This window comes from Drosophila santomea, chromosome X, assembly GCF_016746245.2.
Source record: "Drosophila santomea strain STO CAGO 1482 chromosome X, Prin_Dsan_1.1, whole genome shotgun sequence".
NCBI lineage: Eukaryota > Metazoa > Arthropoda > Insecta > Diptera > Drosophilidae > Drosophila > Drosophila santomea.
In genome coordinates, this window is record NC_053021.2 from 21,052,837 (window position 1) to 21,068,300 (window position 15,464).

A 15,464-nucleotide genomic window follows, 5' to 3' on the forward strand; every position below is an offset into this window, starting at 1 on the left:
ATTATTATTATTATTATGTTCGTATGTACTATATTTCCCTCCTTTTGAAAAATAACGTAATAATATAAAGTTATTTTCAAGTATATATGTATTCAATAATTTTTTTGTTTTTTTTTTCATATAATATATATACATATATATATATATTAAAAAATATATTTATTTAGATTGTATTTAAAATTAAAATTTTTTGTATTTTAATGTTTTTATTAATTTTAATTTGTAGTTGGCCAAACAAACAAAATGTATTAGGAATTAAAATTTTTTAACCTATCCTTATGGACTATCTGTTGTTTATTTTTATTTCCTATAATTGTAATATTGTCATTATCTCCTATTTCTGAAACTAAATATGGTCCTAAATAATTATTGTCAAGTTTATGACCTGTTTCGTTTTTAGGTAATATCTTATCTCCTATTTTTAATTCAAAGTTACTAATATTTCTATCATATTTTATTTTTCTATCGGCTTTTGCCTTGTCTAAAATATTTTTAGCTCTTCTATATGTTATTTCTAATCTTAGCTTAACTTCTTTTGAATAGTCATCCATGTTGTAAATAGGATCTATTCTGTCTATCCTGTTAAAACCTATGAACTGTCTTGGTAATCTTCCAAATACTAATTCATATGGACAATTTTCATGAACTACTGATGGTGTTGTGTTGAAACAATATATCCCAATCGGTTTTGTCAACAGATATATATAAGCGAATATACTCGTTGAATGTTCTGTGACTTCGTTCTATTGTTCCCGATGTCTGATGATGGTGTGCTGTTGATCTTCATATATTTGCACAGGTCGTTCTGTTCCCATGTCCGTGATGATTGTTTTCAACCGTACTTGAGAATAAAATTATCGCATATGGGGCCGTCCATAAACCTCGTGACGCTAATTTTGGGCGATTTTGACCCCCCCCCTATGTGACATACCGTGACTCTCACCGCAACCCGCCCTGACCGTCACGTGATAAATTGTCACTCACTCGTGCAAGTTAATTCTCAATAAATTTTAAAGAAAGGGAGAATCAGTCACAACAACTGTTTTCGAAAATAATCGAAATTATAATCGCGCACAATTATAATCACGCATAAAAAATACTAAATTTAGCAAATGAGGTTGGAAATTCCACACAACACATTTGGCTATTTCCCGTGAGGTGATCTATGTATATATTTATGAAAAATTATGTTACGTGAATAACTTGAAAGGTAACTCACCCGTTACGATGTAGACTGTGATTTCACCTCAAACACATTTATCACTCTCGGTGACTCTCATTATCACTCAGTATTATATAATTATCTGATTAATCATTAAATTTTCTCGTGCGTTCAAAGTTGGCACTAGTGACAAAATGTGGCGCGAGATTCAATTCAAGAATTTTACGTAGTCAAATTTTGAGTACGTAAAAACTTACCTTATAGCTGCTTTCTTATAAAAAAATCAGTACGTCGCGTGACTTTTATTGTATTTTATTTTTATCTACATATCTTAGTCACCTTGTTTAATAGCGCTATTTTTAAACTTTTTAATATTTTATTGCCCTTTTCTTTAAAATACTTCATAGTGACAAACTCGAAGATTGTGTTTGAATTATGTTATTTATTCTTGCTTCTTTATTAAGCCTTTGAAAGAATTGATCTAAATCGATTATTTCATTAGAATAAAAATTAGTCGTATCAAAATATGTTATAATGTTTTTTCCTCTTTTTAGCATAAGTGCTTGTTTGACTATTTTAAGTATAACATATTTTTTTGGCATCAATGTTATTGATTACCTGATAGATATTGGGCATTTTTATATTTTCTTTCTTATTTGGTTCATGCAATTTTTCACCTGCGCAGGTATTTTTCTGTCTTGTTGAAGATCTTGTTGTGACCTTTATTACTTGCCTATTCATTGCTTTAAGTTCTCCGAAGTTTATTCGGGACAAAGCATCTGCAACGTGATTATCCTTTCCATTGAGGTATTCTACTGTGAATTCAAACTCCTCCAAGTCTAGTCTCATTCTTGTTAATTTTGAACTGGGGTTTCTCATCGAAAAAAGATATGATAGTGGCCTATGGTGTGAAGTTATTTATTGCCCAGTGAATAGCTGCTAGCTCCTGTTCTGTAGTGGACTTATTACTTTTGCCTTTTGTAAAGCTTCTTGAAGCGTATGCCACAGGCAGCTGTTGACCGTTATTGTCTTGAGATAATACCGCTCCACGTGCATGTTTACTAGCATCTGTGGTTATGCAAAATTGTTTTCTGAAGTCTGGGTACTGAAGAAGTGTAGGTTTCATTAATTCCCTTTTGAGATATTCGAATGCTTCATTGCATTCGCTTGTCCATTCAAGTGGAACATTTTCTTTACAAAGCCTCGTTATGTGGCGTGATTTCTCAGAGAAGTTCTTAATAAATCTTCTGTAATAATTGTAAAATGCGACGAATCGTCTAGCTTCGTCTGCACTTAGTGGTTGGGGGTAATTTTTTATCAACTCATATTTAGAGTCATCTAGCAATATACCTTTGTCAGTACACTTGTAACCTAAATAAGTAACCTCTTTCATAATGAAAGTGAATTTTTCTGGATGTAGCTTTAAATGTTGCCTACATAATTTAAAAACGTCGGTTAAATTTTTAAGCATGTGATTTTCAGAACAGCCTATGACTGACTATTAAATCATATACAGAAATGCTTGCAAAGGCGTTAAGCCTGAAAATGCAAGAGTCATCATTCTTTGGAAAGAATTTGGGGCTATTTTAAAAGCAAATGCTCCTGTTGAAGTTCAAAATTATGTTATATTTCTTGACCTTTCATCTAATTCTATTTGATGAAATCCTGACATCAGGTCTAGGCACGAGAAATATTTTGCTCGACCTAATTGATCAAGAATATCTTATATTCTTGGAAGTGGGAATTTATCTGCTAGCAGTTTCTTATTGATTTGACGATAGTCGACTACTAATCGCCATATCTTTTCTTGGGCACTAAGAGAAGTGGGCTATTATATTCTGAAATAGATAAGGAATTCATATGGTATTGCTGCATTAGCAATACACATTTCAAAATGTAGTGTACCTAGAGACTGAATTGTCCCTTGCCCTATTCCTGATATATTTGTTGTGTTTTTATTTCTATTGAAATCAGTAAGATTTTTGTTTCTGCATTTAAGCAGGGAAATTTCTGCACCTGTATCTATTAAAAGAGTTACCCATGAATTGGTACTCATATTCTTTAATCGTATAAAAATGCTTAAATTGAGATTAATTTTGTACAGTTTTACTGTTGATTGTAACTCAAGGGGGCATGTTCGTTTTCCGATTGAATGTTTCGGACACTGTTGGTATAATTTGTGTTGTTGTTATGGTTTTGGTTACCTCTTGAGTAACCTCCACCTTTATTATAGTTTGAGTTACCGCCTCGTACTCTGTTTCCACCATGGTAACCACCTCGGCCTCTATAATTGTTATCATATGAATTATAATTTCCTCGGCCATTACCTCTGTTTTGGTAATTGCCTCGGTAATTATTACCCCGATAGTGTCTTCTATTATTATAGATCAAATTATTATATTCAAATAGTGTGAATTGCCGGTCATTTTTGTACAGCAGTGTATGTACTTTTCAATCACGCTATTCATTGTGTTGAAATTTCCAGCTTCCAATATGGTTTTGAGCTTATCGTGCTCACAACTCTTAGTCATTGCAGATATGGCTTCCTTTGTAGCGAATTTGTCTGCATTGTTTGAATCTAAGCCATCATCTATATAGGCTGCCACGAGCAACCTACGTAGGTTTTCTATCTCCGTGGTATATTGCGCTGCAGTTTTGCCACGCTGTTGTGTATTAAGCTTTAATGGCATCAGAAAATTCGCCTTTAACTGATGCCTTTAATACATTTATTATACCGATAATGGTCCTTTCATTTTCAACCTATGATAATGGACCAAGTATCTTTGTCTTGATTACCTCTACCGCTAGCATCTCCTGATCTCCTTTTGTCAGATCTGTTAGCTTGAGAGCCGTGAGGAATCTATTTAGGTTTAACTTTTTGCCGTCAAACTCAGGTATTTTGGACGAAATTTGTCGCACATTTTCCCTTGACGTTGCGGCAGAGTCTGTCATTTTGGCTATTTCTTGTATACTTGAAGTATTTGAATCTAAAAGTTCTTCTTCGAGTAATTGGGGTAATGTTATTACCGCTGGAATTGAAAGATCGTGGAGATCCTCTTCTTTTATTTCTATTTCTGATTCTCCTACACTTTCGATATCCTCACCGATCTCAGCCACTATAGGTGTGCTTAAAATCGTTGGGATAGTAACATTTAAATTATGTCTGTACTTGACGTTTAACAAGTTCTCACGGAGCCTGTTTAGAAATTTTACTGATTGGGATAAATGACTTTTTGTTAGTCTTTTTCTTTCTCTGTGAATTAATTGGCGTGCTTCATTAAAGCATCTTACCAATATCTGTGCATGTTTGTTAAGAGTGTCTTGTTGCACTTCTCTATTTGGTGTCATGCATTTATAAGACTTGTCGAAAGTCGTTTTAATTTCTTTAAGCTCGTTTTTCATTTCTTGCCAGTCCATTTAAAAAGTAATATGGATTTATCTGTGCAATCGAACTTTATAAATTGTGGCCTCTCCTAAAAATATGTTATCTTCTATTACCTGTGCACAAAACTTTTTATTTTTTGCACTAAATTGAACTTAATCACTTTTTCCTCGCACTGGTCCCTATTCGGGCGCCAATTAATTTCCGTTTAATTAAAAACTCAGAAACTTTATATCGTTGTGATTTTATTCAACTCCAAATTGTGACTGAACAGAAAAGATCTTAGAATACCCTTAGCTAGCTGTGGGTGTTAGGCAGCGACGCGGCAGAGCTCTGCAGATCTGGTTTGAACTGACCATGATCTGCAATGTCAGCAATTTGTCGTCAAGGGCCGAAAGTGCGCACGCAAGACAAACTACGGACGCTGTTAATGGCATTTGCGACGTTTTGAACGGATGCTTAGTTTATTGAACTGAACAGTGTATTAACCATGTTGCAATTCTTCAGTTGGGTCGGCGGGTGTTTAGTTTATTGAACTGAACAATGTTGCAATATTTTGTTATTTATTATTTTAGTCAATTCTTGTTAAATGTTGTTTTGTATTATTAGCTGTAATTTTATTATTTATTGATGCGTTGTTTGTTTATATTGTTTTGTATTAACTATAGTGAGGTTAGGTTACAATTGTTAAAATTAAAAGAAGCAACCACAGTGACTGAATGTGTTCTGTATGGTCGACTATTTTTACATTACTGATCACATTGGCCGTATTATCTTTTGTGTGACTATCGTCAGATTAATTTTTGTATATGTTTAATTACAATAATTTGTTTTTTGGTTTATTTTACATTATTTTATCTTATTTAAACAAATTTTTGTTTTGTTTATTATTATTATTATTTTATTATTTTCGATTTTTATTTGATTTACATTTTCCTACCTAGTAGTTTGTGGACTATACAAGTCCACAAGCTTATCGGGCAGTAAATGTACCCCCCAATTACAATTTTATGGATATTATATTCTTGTATCTTAAATATTTTATTAAAAAAATTTCTGCTTGATGTCATCTTATGTTATAGTTGTTGATGTCTTCTTTTTCCTGTGTCAGCTGGTCGTCGCCGGTGCTGACACGCTGACACTTCCTCGATGACAATCTGCTGCTGCCCGGAGCCTTTGGGATCAGGCGGTACCGGTGCTGGTCATCGCACAGGTTCCATGACAAAAAGGGCTCCAAATTCCCTCGCAGTCCTCTGGTCACGTATCTTCTTGGTTGGAATCTGTTTCTTAGGAGGCGGTTTAGATTTGTTAATTTCTTTGTTTGTTAATTTCTTTGTTTGTTAATTTCTTTATATTAGAGTAAGTTTTGGTGTGGGTCTTGTCTTTTTTCTGCTTTATTAAATTTTGCAGATGGTCTAATTCTTCTTGCAATTTTTGTTCAGTTGACCCGGCCGGTGGGGGCGTTTTTGTGAATAGTAGCCACTTAATATGGGCTATTCTTTTATTCACTTTATTGTTTTCGCCTCCGCGCTTACCCATATCACACTTAGACTTTACTTACTCAGTTTATTTTTGCCATCCTTTTTGTATTCAGCTCTGCTATTCAGTAAAATCGAACACCAACGATTTTTATTAGTAACTTTGGTGTTCAATTTTTAGGTCTCCCGCGCTGGTGTTGTTGTAGTTGGCATCTGCATATCTTCCAACGTTGGTATAAGTGACGGATTGCCACTCGTACTTGTTGTCGCTTTTATTTTAAAAAATTTTCTTTTTATTTTTGGTCCTTCCGAAGGTTGGTCCTGTCACGGTCGCCATGTAGTTAATTAATTCCAATGTAATTAGTTATTTTCATCTTTATTTGATTTTTCTTCACAACGTGCACTTCTTGATATATTCTTATTTTATAACTGAGACTCAGCGTGGCCTGCAGGCCGATCGTTCGTGACAGCAAAAGTGCTGACACTAGCAAAAACAGCAATATGCATGTATGAAGTTCATGCTCGATAACCAATGGAAGTCAAGCGCAACCCCTAAATGCGTACATTGCTGAATTAGCATATTAAGATAGGGTGGACTTAAGATTCTAGGGTGGACTTATGTTTACATATTGGTTGTCTTATTATTATGATTTATATGTGTAATTTTGTAATTATTATTATTATACATGTATGTATATACTACAAGGTTCAGCTTATGTAGGTTGATGTCTTCTGTGCTCTCGGTGAAATTTATATTCTTTATGATTGGGATGTGGGCATCTATCATCTCCTCGTACTGAGATAGCTCCTTGTCGCACGGAATTTGGTTTACAACTACTTTGCAGTTTTCGTTACTAATGCGGATCCCCTAATGGAAATTTTAGTAGTACAGTTTGATTCAATGGTTGTGTTCTGTGTGTTTAATATTAAAATGTGTGCTGGTTCTATTTCTTTTATAATTTTTAGGTTCCCTATGTCTTAAGTTTTACAATTTGCAGTTTCCATCGTAAGTATGCTACTGAGACATTCAGCTTTAACATTATTTTTGACTGACATTGCGTTCTCGCAGATATATGTAGTATTTGTATATATTGTTACATTTGTCGGAAAAATAGTAGACATCTTAAGTATTCAAATATGCCATGTAACTAGGTACAATTAAAAATGTAGATTCATTTGTGGCTCAATGGACAATGTGTGTAAATTTATTGGCATTTTGCTTAAATAGGTTGACAACAGGAACTGAAAATAGCAGTTAATTAATAAATAATAAAATGACAAAGTTGCGAAATATTAGGAACAAGACCGACCAGATGAATGCGGCCCCTAAAAAAGTCGCGCTATAATCAAAACTCACCCTTGTTTCGTTTTCCATAATTTAAATTGCAAGCGCGCTGCTGAAATACAACCTATTTTCATTCCGTCTCTATGCCACAGTCACCACTGAATGCCACAAGTACCAAGCGATCGGCTACCACTAGCCGGAATGTCTCAAAAATTCACACGCAAAATGACAATAATGACACGACAGACAGTGGTAACACGACACACACGAACGATTACTCCTGCAGCCTTTTGGTGAGCAATGTATGGGCAATGTATGTATACCGTTTCCAATCCCGACGGCAAAATACAACGACATCCTTGTAGAAACGTCTGAAAAATTGTCCTCCAAATTTGATAAATCCCGGACAACTGGACCTGCAAAAGAAAAGACAAGAAACCAAAATCAGACAAAACAAAAATTAAACACATAAGCACACTTATCTAATCCAATTTTATGCATCCAATTCCATGGACTTTCTCGAGCGGCGGCCCTCGGCAAAGCATTTTGGCCCGGCGACTGCAAGATGGTTCTCTTTTCCTGGCGAAATGGCCTACAGAAGCGGCGCTTCCGACGACTCCAAATAAAATGACGACTTCCTTGCCGATCTTATGACGGACTCCAGCTGAGATGCAGCAACTTTCCGGACCTTGCAACAAGACGGCGGCGCGGGAATTTACAACGTTCTGGACCCTCTGGACGACTGGCGATGAATCCCGAAAATGGGTTGGCAGTTTCCTGGCGAAATGACTGGAAGACGCGGCGCTGCTGGCAACACCCGACTCCACTTAAAGCGACGAGCTCTCTGCCCAAATCCAGCCAGACTCCACCGTCAAATGATGCCAGCGGCTCCAAGAAAATCGCAATGACGGCTGCGCGGGACTCACATCCGGAACTGCAATTCAAATAAATTGCAAACGCAAATAACGGCTGCTGTAGTGGCACAAATGTCAGCTGCGTTATATTTCCACCACGAATTTACTCACCAGCAACGCCGGCCCGATTTAAATGTTGCATCTTGCGTCTGCAACAAATCGGGGCCAATAACTCCAATTCTCCACCGGCGATGACTCCTGAGTCCTCCAGCGACTCGGAGAATCCGTCCTTCTAGCGGGAGTACCTGTAAAGAGAAATAAAAATCAATTTTAAAATAAATATCAATGACTATTGTAAATATTATTGCATTTTGACAATGTAAACAAACCAAGACATATGTTAGTGTTACCATCCTACGCAATGTTAAAATCCTAAGAAAAATACAAACTTAGAGTAATACCACTTTATCCAAACCCTATACTCACCTCACCTATGTAATATTAAAAAAAAGCAAATAATTGTACCTTTGTATATATTCCACTCGGTGCAATCAGAGGCGAAATAAATTCGTGGATGCGGAACAGAATTCATTCTGTCTCCGTACTTTCACCAGTAATGTCAAAAAAAGTGGCGGCAGTGTAGTGTGTTGGTAAAGCAGTTGTGTGTTGTTTAATACCGCTATCCGCACTGGCGCTACTATACAGAACAGCTTATACAAGTGGTGCCAATAGAAACATCTCAAAAAGTCGCTTATTCTAAAGTTTATCTTAATTCCAATCATGAGCGTATCTAGTTCTTACATCTCCCGTAACTCCGGGTCGTCTGACTACGTTTATTCCCTCCTCAGATACAATAAAAGTGGGTACAATCTTTAGTTTGGCCAGTAAAGAACTTTCTTCTACATTCTTTGAATGGGTTGACAAAACATCCAAATTCATGTTTATTCTAGAGACATCGTGCATCGTGTGTAAAAGATGGTCTTCCGAGCTAACAGTCTTGAAGATGTTATTTTTATAAGTGTTTAAAAAATAATTAATTATCTGTTGTTCTTTTTTAATGTGTTCCGTTATATTGTCGGATCTAGCCTGAATGTTGTTATTTCCTGCTTGTTTGCATTTAGCGTCATCCAAGTTCCTTGTCACTATCTTAATTACATTTCCCAATCCATTAATTAATCCTCTCTTTTGCCTCCTCTTTGGTAGCAATGTTTCTACCCTAGCCTTCAGTTGTCCAATCTTTGTTGATACATTTTCGATTGCATACTCTGACTCTATGTTTCTTTCAAGCTTATTAATAGCTCTTTCGAAGTTGACCGTACCATCGATGAAATCCTGGAGGTTGATTCTGTGGGTCAGGAATATATGCGACTGAATGACTCTTGCTTGTCCCAGGTTGATCTTTAATAGGGGCGTTTCATTTCCTAAATGCTAGACATTTAATGCTTGGGCTGCGATGCAAGTAAATCTGCAAAATTAAAAGGGATTTGTTTCTCTAAAATGTTATTTCTGATCTTAGTTTCGTGTAATTTTTGTTTCCTAGTTGAAATTAGTGTAATCTTGTTGTCCTTTAGCACCCTGTGTTTAGAAAAACGAGGTGTGAGCTTATTCCACCTATTTTCTTTTCTGAATATTACATCTTCTGAATTTACTGTGATTGGTTTGACCCTATCTTTGTTTAATTTTTTAATTCTAGCGCCCATCTTCTGTTGTAACTGTGCTTTGAAACTAGGATATAATGTATTCTGAAATTCATTTAGTCTTTGTAAGTAATCGTGCTCAGTATCGAAAATCACCGCCTTATTGAATACGTTCTCCCCGAAAATAATTCAAACGTTGTATATTGCGTTATTGTACGTAATAAAAGTTTCACATAATATTTCCTCGTGATCACACGAGAAGGCTTTTCAGCCTTCCTGTTCTCGAAGATTATCCTGTAAGTTTCAGTGAGAGATGAATGTATCCTTTCCACCGGAGCATTACCAGGCGATTGTTGGAACGACTTCACGTGTGTATCAATATTATATTGGTTACAAAAATCGGTAAAAATCTTCCCAGAAAATTCCGTGCCCTGAACGAAAACCAGTTTTGTCGGTATTTCTACGACACAAAAATAGTGCCTTAAGGATTTTACCACATTTATACAACTCCTTGCTGGAATTGTACAAGCACTGGCAAACTCTGAGAATTTGTCAATAAGTGTAAGGTATAAATATTCATATGAAGAATTTGCAATGGAACTCCGGAGTCTTAGGTCTAGGTGGTCTTCTGTCATACTTGAGTATTTGGCGCGTATCCCACAGATTAATTACTTAGGTATTCCTTTGTTTCATGTACGAACAATAAAGAGTCCTCTTCAGGTGACTTAAGGTTTCTTCAATTCCCCGATGATTATTCCTTAGGTGGTACTCCTTTATAGCGTGATCCTGTTCTTCCCTACCCGTAATATCCGTTAAAAGGGATTTAAATTGGATTAACCTATACTCCTTGAAATGTTGAGCGTAGGATTTCTTTATAAGCTCAAAAATTGGGTCAGAATTTCTTTCAAAGTTTCGGTTATTGTGTAAAGGTTAAACCTGATCTTAGTTAAATAATGTAAAATGTAAGTAATGTAAAATGTAAATAATGTAAAATGTAATTCCTAGTCCGATCTTCACTTCCCAGCTCGAAAGTGTATTGTGATTTGAATTCATTGGTCTATCGGCTGTCTTTATTAGTTCATCGTTTGTAGCATATAACGAAGATTAGTTATACTGCGAGCAGATGTAATTGTCGTAGTGGTAGCAGGGGCACGCGCTGGTTCCGGCTCTATGTTGTCGGCAATGGGCTGGGTTAGAATTTAAATACCGCAATAATACGTGCTCTTAAAAATTAAAACAAATAAACTAAAATCGCGTGCGAATAGCCAACAAATAATCTTGAAGGAAAAGAGAACGATAGACCGGAAAGAAAAAAAATAGAATTAAAAAGAAAGGAAATCTCAAATAAAATATTCCAGTGGATCTTAGGGCGCACCCCAGGATCTGGAGTGGCCGCTGCCCCACCCTTCCATGATCGCCACGAGCAAAACCATGTTTATTCGCGATCCCATTGGTCCACTAAGAATTCATGTCACTGCATCAAATCCGCGGTTCATAATCCCAGATAAATAACTTCTATTCGGACTTCACTATAAATTTATTCATTAAAATTAATTAGGCCAAAACCTTCCATTTGTTGTTCCTGCTTAACTAAATTTTTACCCTAAAATCCTAGTTAGATAACATAAAAAATAGGAAAAAATAGGAATATATTAATAATAGAAAGAACAAGTAAAAAAAATTAAACTCTAAGAAATTACCTAACCTTATTTTTGTTCTTTTAATTCTTATTATGGGCGATTATTATTTTATCATTATTATATATATATATATATAATTTTATTCTATTTTATTTATTAACGCAAAAGAAATTATTCCAAAATTATTTATTCATTGTAATAGTCGTTGTATATGTATATGTAAGTATGAGTGAAAATACAGTGGCTGAAAAGAAAATATGTTTTCAAAATAACCTATACCACTCGCATAGATATTAATATAATATAGTTCAATAAGAAGAAAAAAAATTAAATTATTTTTCAATTTACTACCGGTGTACCCAATATTTCGGTCCTCGACTGTACCTATACACGGGAGAGGCTCGGTGTACACAATATTTCGATCCTCGACTCCTCGTAGGTCAGGCCTGGGTTTTGGTTTTCGCGACGAATTAGACGATCAAAAGAGAGAATAGATTAAATATATATAACTGCAAAATTTAAAGACTTAAAGAGCCATCCACCAAAACAAAAACAAATGCAATGCCTTGTTTACATAATATATAGTTGCAAGCAAGAGAGACAAATTTTAAGATATCACTTACATGTTATTTTCTCCCACGGCGAAAGTACTTTCTCCGGCGAATTTCTTCTTATTGTTTCATGTTTTGGTCTTGATAAATGTTTGCGGAAAAATTTGTGTATGTATATATTAAGGTATTGCGTTGGATGAATGGCGGGAGTATTATTGATTTTTGATTAACCCATTATGGTTTTAATTTTAATTATTTTTATATTACTATTTATTTAAAATTTTTTTATTTTTTTTTTTTTTAACTGGCATGGCCAATTCTTCCCACCACTTACTTTCACTCGGTTTTAATTTATTTATAATTTAATTTATTCTATATTTAAACTATATATAATTTTTTTTTCTAGGGTATAGCAAACTCGTAGTTTTCGTAACGTTTTAAATTGAATTCATTCTTTTTGTTTTGACGATCGTTGGTGATTAGTTTTTTTTTTTTTATTAGTGTATTAGCACATATTTTGTGATGTGTGCGGTAAACCCCATTAGTTTGTCACGGTGTAGCCACCTTGTGGTATAACCAAAAAAATTGAACTGCTTAATGTGAATGGTTTTTGTTTTCCCTTTTTTTTTTTTTTGTTTTTCACTACAGGTTTAGTTTTTCACTGAACTTTTGCGGGGGGTAGATTAATTCACACTGATAACACTTGAATGTAGTGTAATAGTTCCAGTCCCTCCTTTTGAAAAATAACGTAATAATATGAAGTTATTTTCAAGTATATATGTATACATATGTATTATGTATTTGTTATATGTATATAATAAAATATCTAAGTTTTTTTTTTTTTTTTTTTTTTTTTTTTTTAATATGTTTTTTTTGTATTTTAGTTTTAAAAATGAATGAGTAAAGAAATATTAAAGAATATATTTATTTAGATTGTAATTGAAAAGTAAAAGTTTTGTATTTTAAAGTTTTTATTATCTTTTTATTTGTGGTTGGCCAACCAAACAAAATGTATTAAGAATTAAAAATTTTTAACCTATCTTTATGGACTATCTGTTTTTTATTTTTATTTCCTATAATTGTAATGTTATCATTATCTCCTATTTCTGAAACTAAGTATGGTCCTAAATAATTATTATCAAGCTTATGGCCTGTTTCGTTTTTAAGTAATATTTTATCTCCTATTTTTAATTCGAAGTTACTAATATCTCTATCATATTTTATCTTTCTATCGGCTTTTGCCTTTTCTAACATATTTCTAGCTCTTCTATATGCTATTTCTAATCTTAGCTTAACTTCTTTTGAATAGTCATCCAGGTTGTAAATAGGATCTATTCTGTCTATTCTGTAAAAGTCTGTGAATTGTCTTGGTAATCTTCCAAATACTAATTCATATGGGCAATATTCATGAACTACCGATGGTGTTGTGTTGAAACAATAAGTAAAATATTGGATCCATATATCCCAATCGGTTTTGTCAACAGATATATATGAGCGAACATACTCGTTGAATGTTCTGTGACTTCGTTCTATTGTTCCTAAAGTCTGGTGATGGTGTGCTGTTGAAGTAATGTTTATACCCGTTACTCGTAGAGTAAAAGGGTATACTAGATTCGTTGAAAAGTATGTAACAGGCAGAAGGAAGCGTTTCCGACCATATAAAGTATATATATTCTTGATCAGGACCAATAGCCGAGTCGATATGACCATGTCCGTCTGTCCGTCTGTCCGTCTGTCCGTCTGTCCGTCTGTCCGTCTGTCTGTCCGTCCGTATGAACGCTGTGATCTCAGGAACTACAAAAGCTAGAAAGTTGAGATTAAGCATACAGACTCCAGAGACATAGAAGCAGCGCAAGTTTGTCGATTCATGTTGCCACGCCCACTCTAACGCCCACAAACCGCCCAAAACTGCCACGCCCACACTTTTGAAAAATGTTTTGATATTTTTTCATTTTTGTATTAGTCTTCTAAATTTCTATCGATTTGCCAAAAAACTTTCTGCCACGCCCACTATAACGCCCACAAACCGCCCAAAGCTGCTACGCCCACACTTTTGAAAAATGTTTTGATATTTTTTCATTTTTGTATTAGTCTTGTAAATTTCTATCGATTTGCCAAAAAACTTTCTGCCACGCCCACTATAACGCCTACAAACCGCCAAAAACTGTGTTTAAGACTCTCCTTCTCCCTTCCACTAGCTGAGTAACGGGTATCAGATAGTCGGGGAACTCGACTATAGCGTTCTCTCTTGTTTTTATCTTCATATATTTGCACAGGTCGTCAATAATTTGGTTTTTATATTCTGTTCCCATGTCCGTTATGATTGTTTTCATTGGACCGTACTTTAGAATAAAATTTTCGAATATAGCCGTAGCAACTGATCTTGCACTTTTATTTGGGATAGGTACCGTTACCAAATATTTTGTTAGATCGCAAATGATAGTAACAGCATACTCATTTCCGTTTTCTGATCTTGGCAGTGGACCAATGGTATCTATCAAAACTATATCAAATGCTGTTGCTGGCGTTTCTGTTATTGTCAGAGGTGTTTTTGTGTGTTTTGTTGTCTTAGCTTGTTGGCATTTTAAACATGTTTTAACATATTTACTTATTGCCTTTGTCATTTGTGGCCAGTAATAATAATTTTTTATTTTCTTCAGGGTTCTAGAAATTCCTGAATGGCCTCCTTCTGACGGATCATCATGGTATTTAGACAGTATTGCTTTTATTTGAACCTTATCATTTTTATCTATCTTTGTCACCTTGTTTAATAGCGCTATTTTTAAATTGTTCAATATTTTATTGCCCTTTTCTTTAAAATTCTTTATAGTGACAAATTCGAAGATTTGTTCACTTGGTGACAATTGTGTTTGAATGATGTTATTTATTCTTGCTTCTTCATTAAGCCTTTGAAAAAATTGATCTAAATCGAATTTTTCATTAGAATAAAAATTAGTCATATCAAAACGTGTTATAATTTGTTTTCCTCTTTTTAACAAGCACTTATGTTTGTCTATTTTGAGTAGAACATATTTTTTGGCATCAATGTTATTGATTACCTGATAGATATTGGGCATTTTTATATTTTCTTTCTTCGGTTCATGCAATTTTTCACCTGCGCAGGTATTTTTCTGTCTTGTTGTAGATCTTGTTGTGACCTTTAGTATGTTTCTATTCATTGCTTTAAGTTCTCCGATGGTTATTCGGGACAAAGCGTCTGCAACATGATTGTCTTTCCCCTTGAGGTATTCTACTGTAAATTCAAATTCCTCCAAGTCCAGTCTCATTCTGGTCAATTTTGAACTGGGGTTTCTCATTGAAAAAAGATATGATAGTGGCCTATGGTCACTTTGTACTAAGAAATGCCTACCATATACGTATGGTCTGAAGTGATTTATTGCCCAGTGAATAGCTGCTAGCTCCTGTTCTGTAGTGGACTTATTACTTTCGCCTTTTGTAAAGCTTCTTGAAGCGT

General features: G+C 34.6%; 1 long non-coding RNA gene across 1 annotated transcript; it reads right to left on the minus strand.

Annotated features, from left to right (window-relative positions):
* Positions 1-5,545: 5,545 nt before the first annotated feature.
* On the minus strand, positions 5,546-8,457 carry LOC122756538. The gene is made up of 3 exons (XR_006356525.1): positions 7,380-8,457; positions 6,106-7,264; positions 5,546-5,824 (listed from the first exon to the last, which is right to left on the minus strand). It is a non-coding gene; the product is annotated as an uncharacterized LOC122756538 (long non-coding RNA).
* Positions 8,458-15,464: the final 7,007 nt, after the last annotated feature.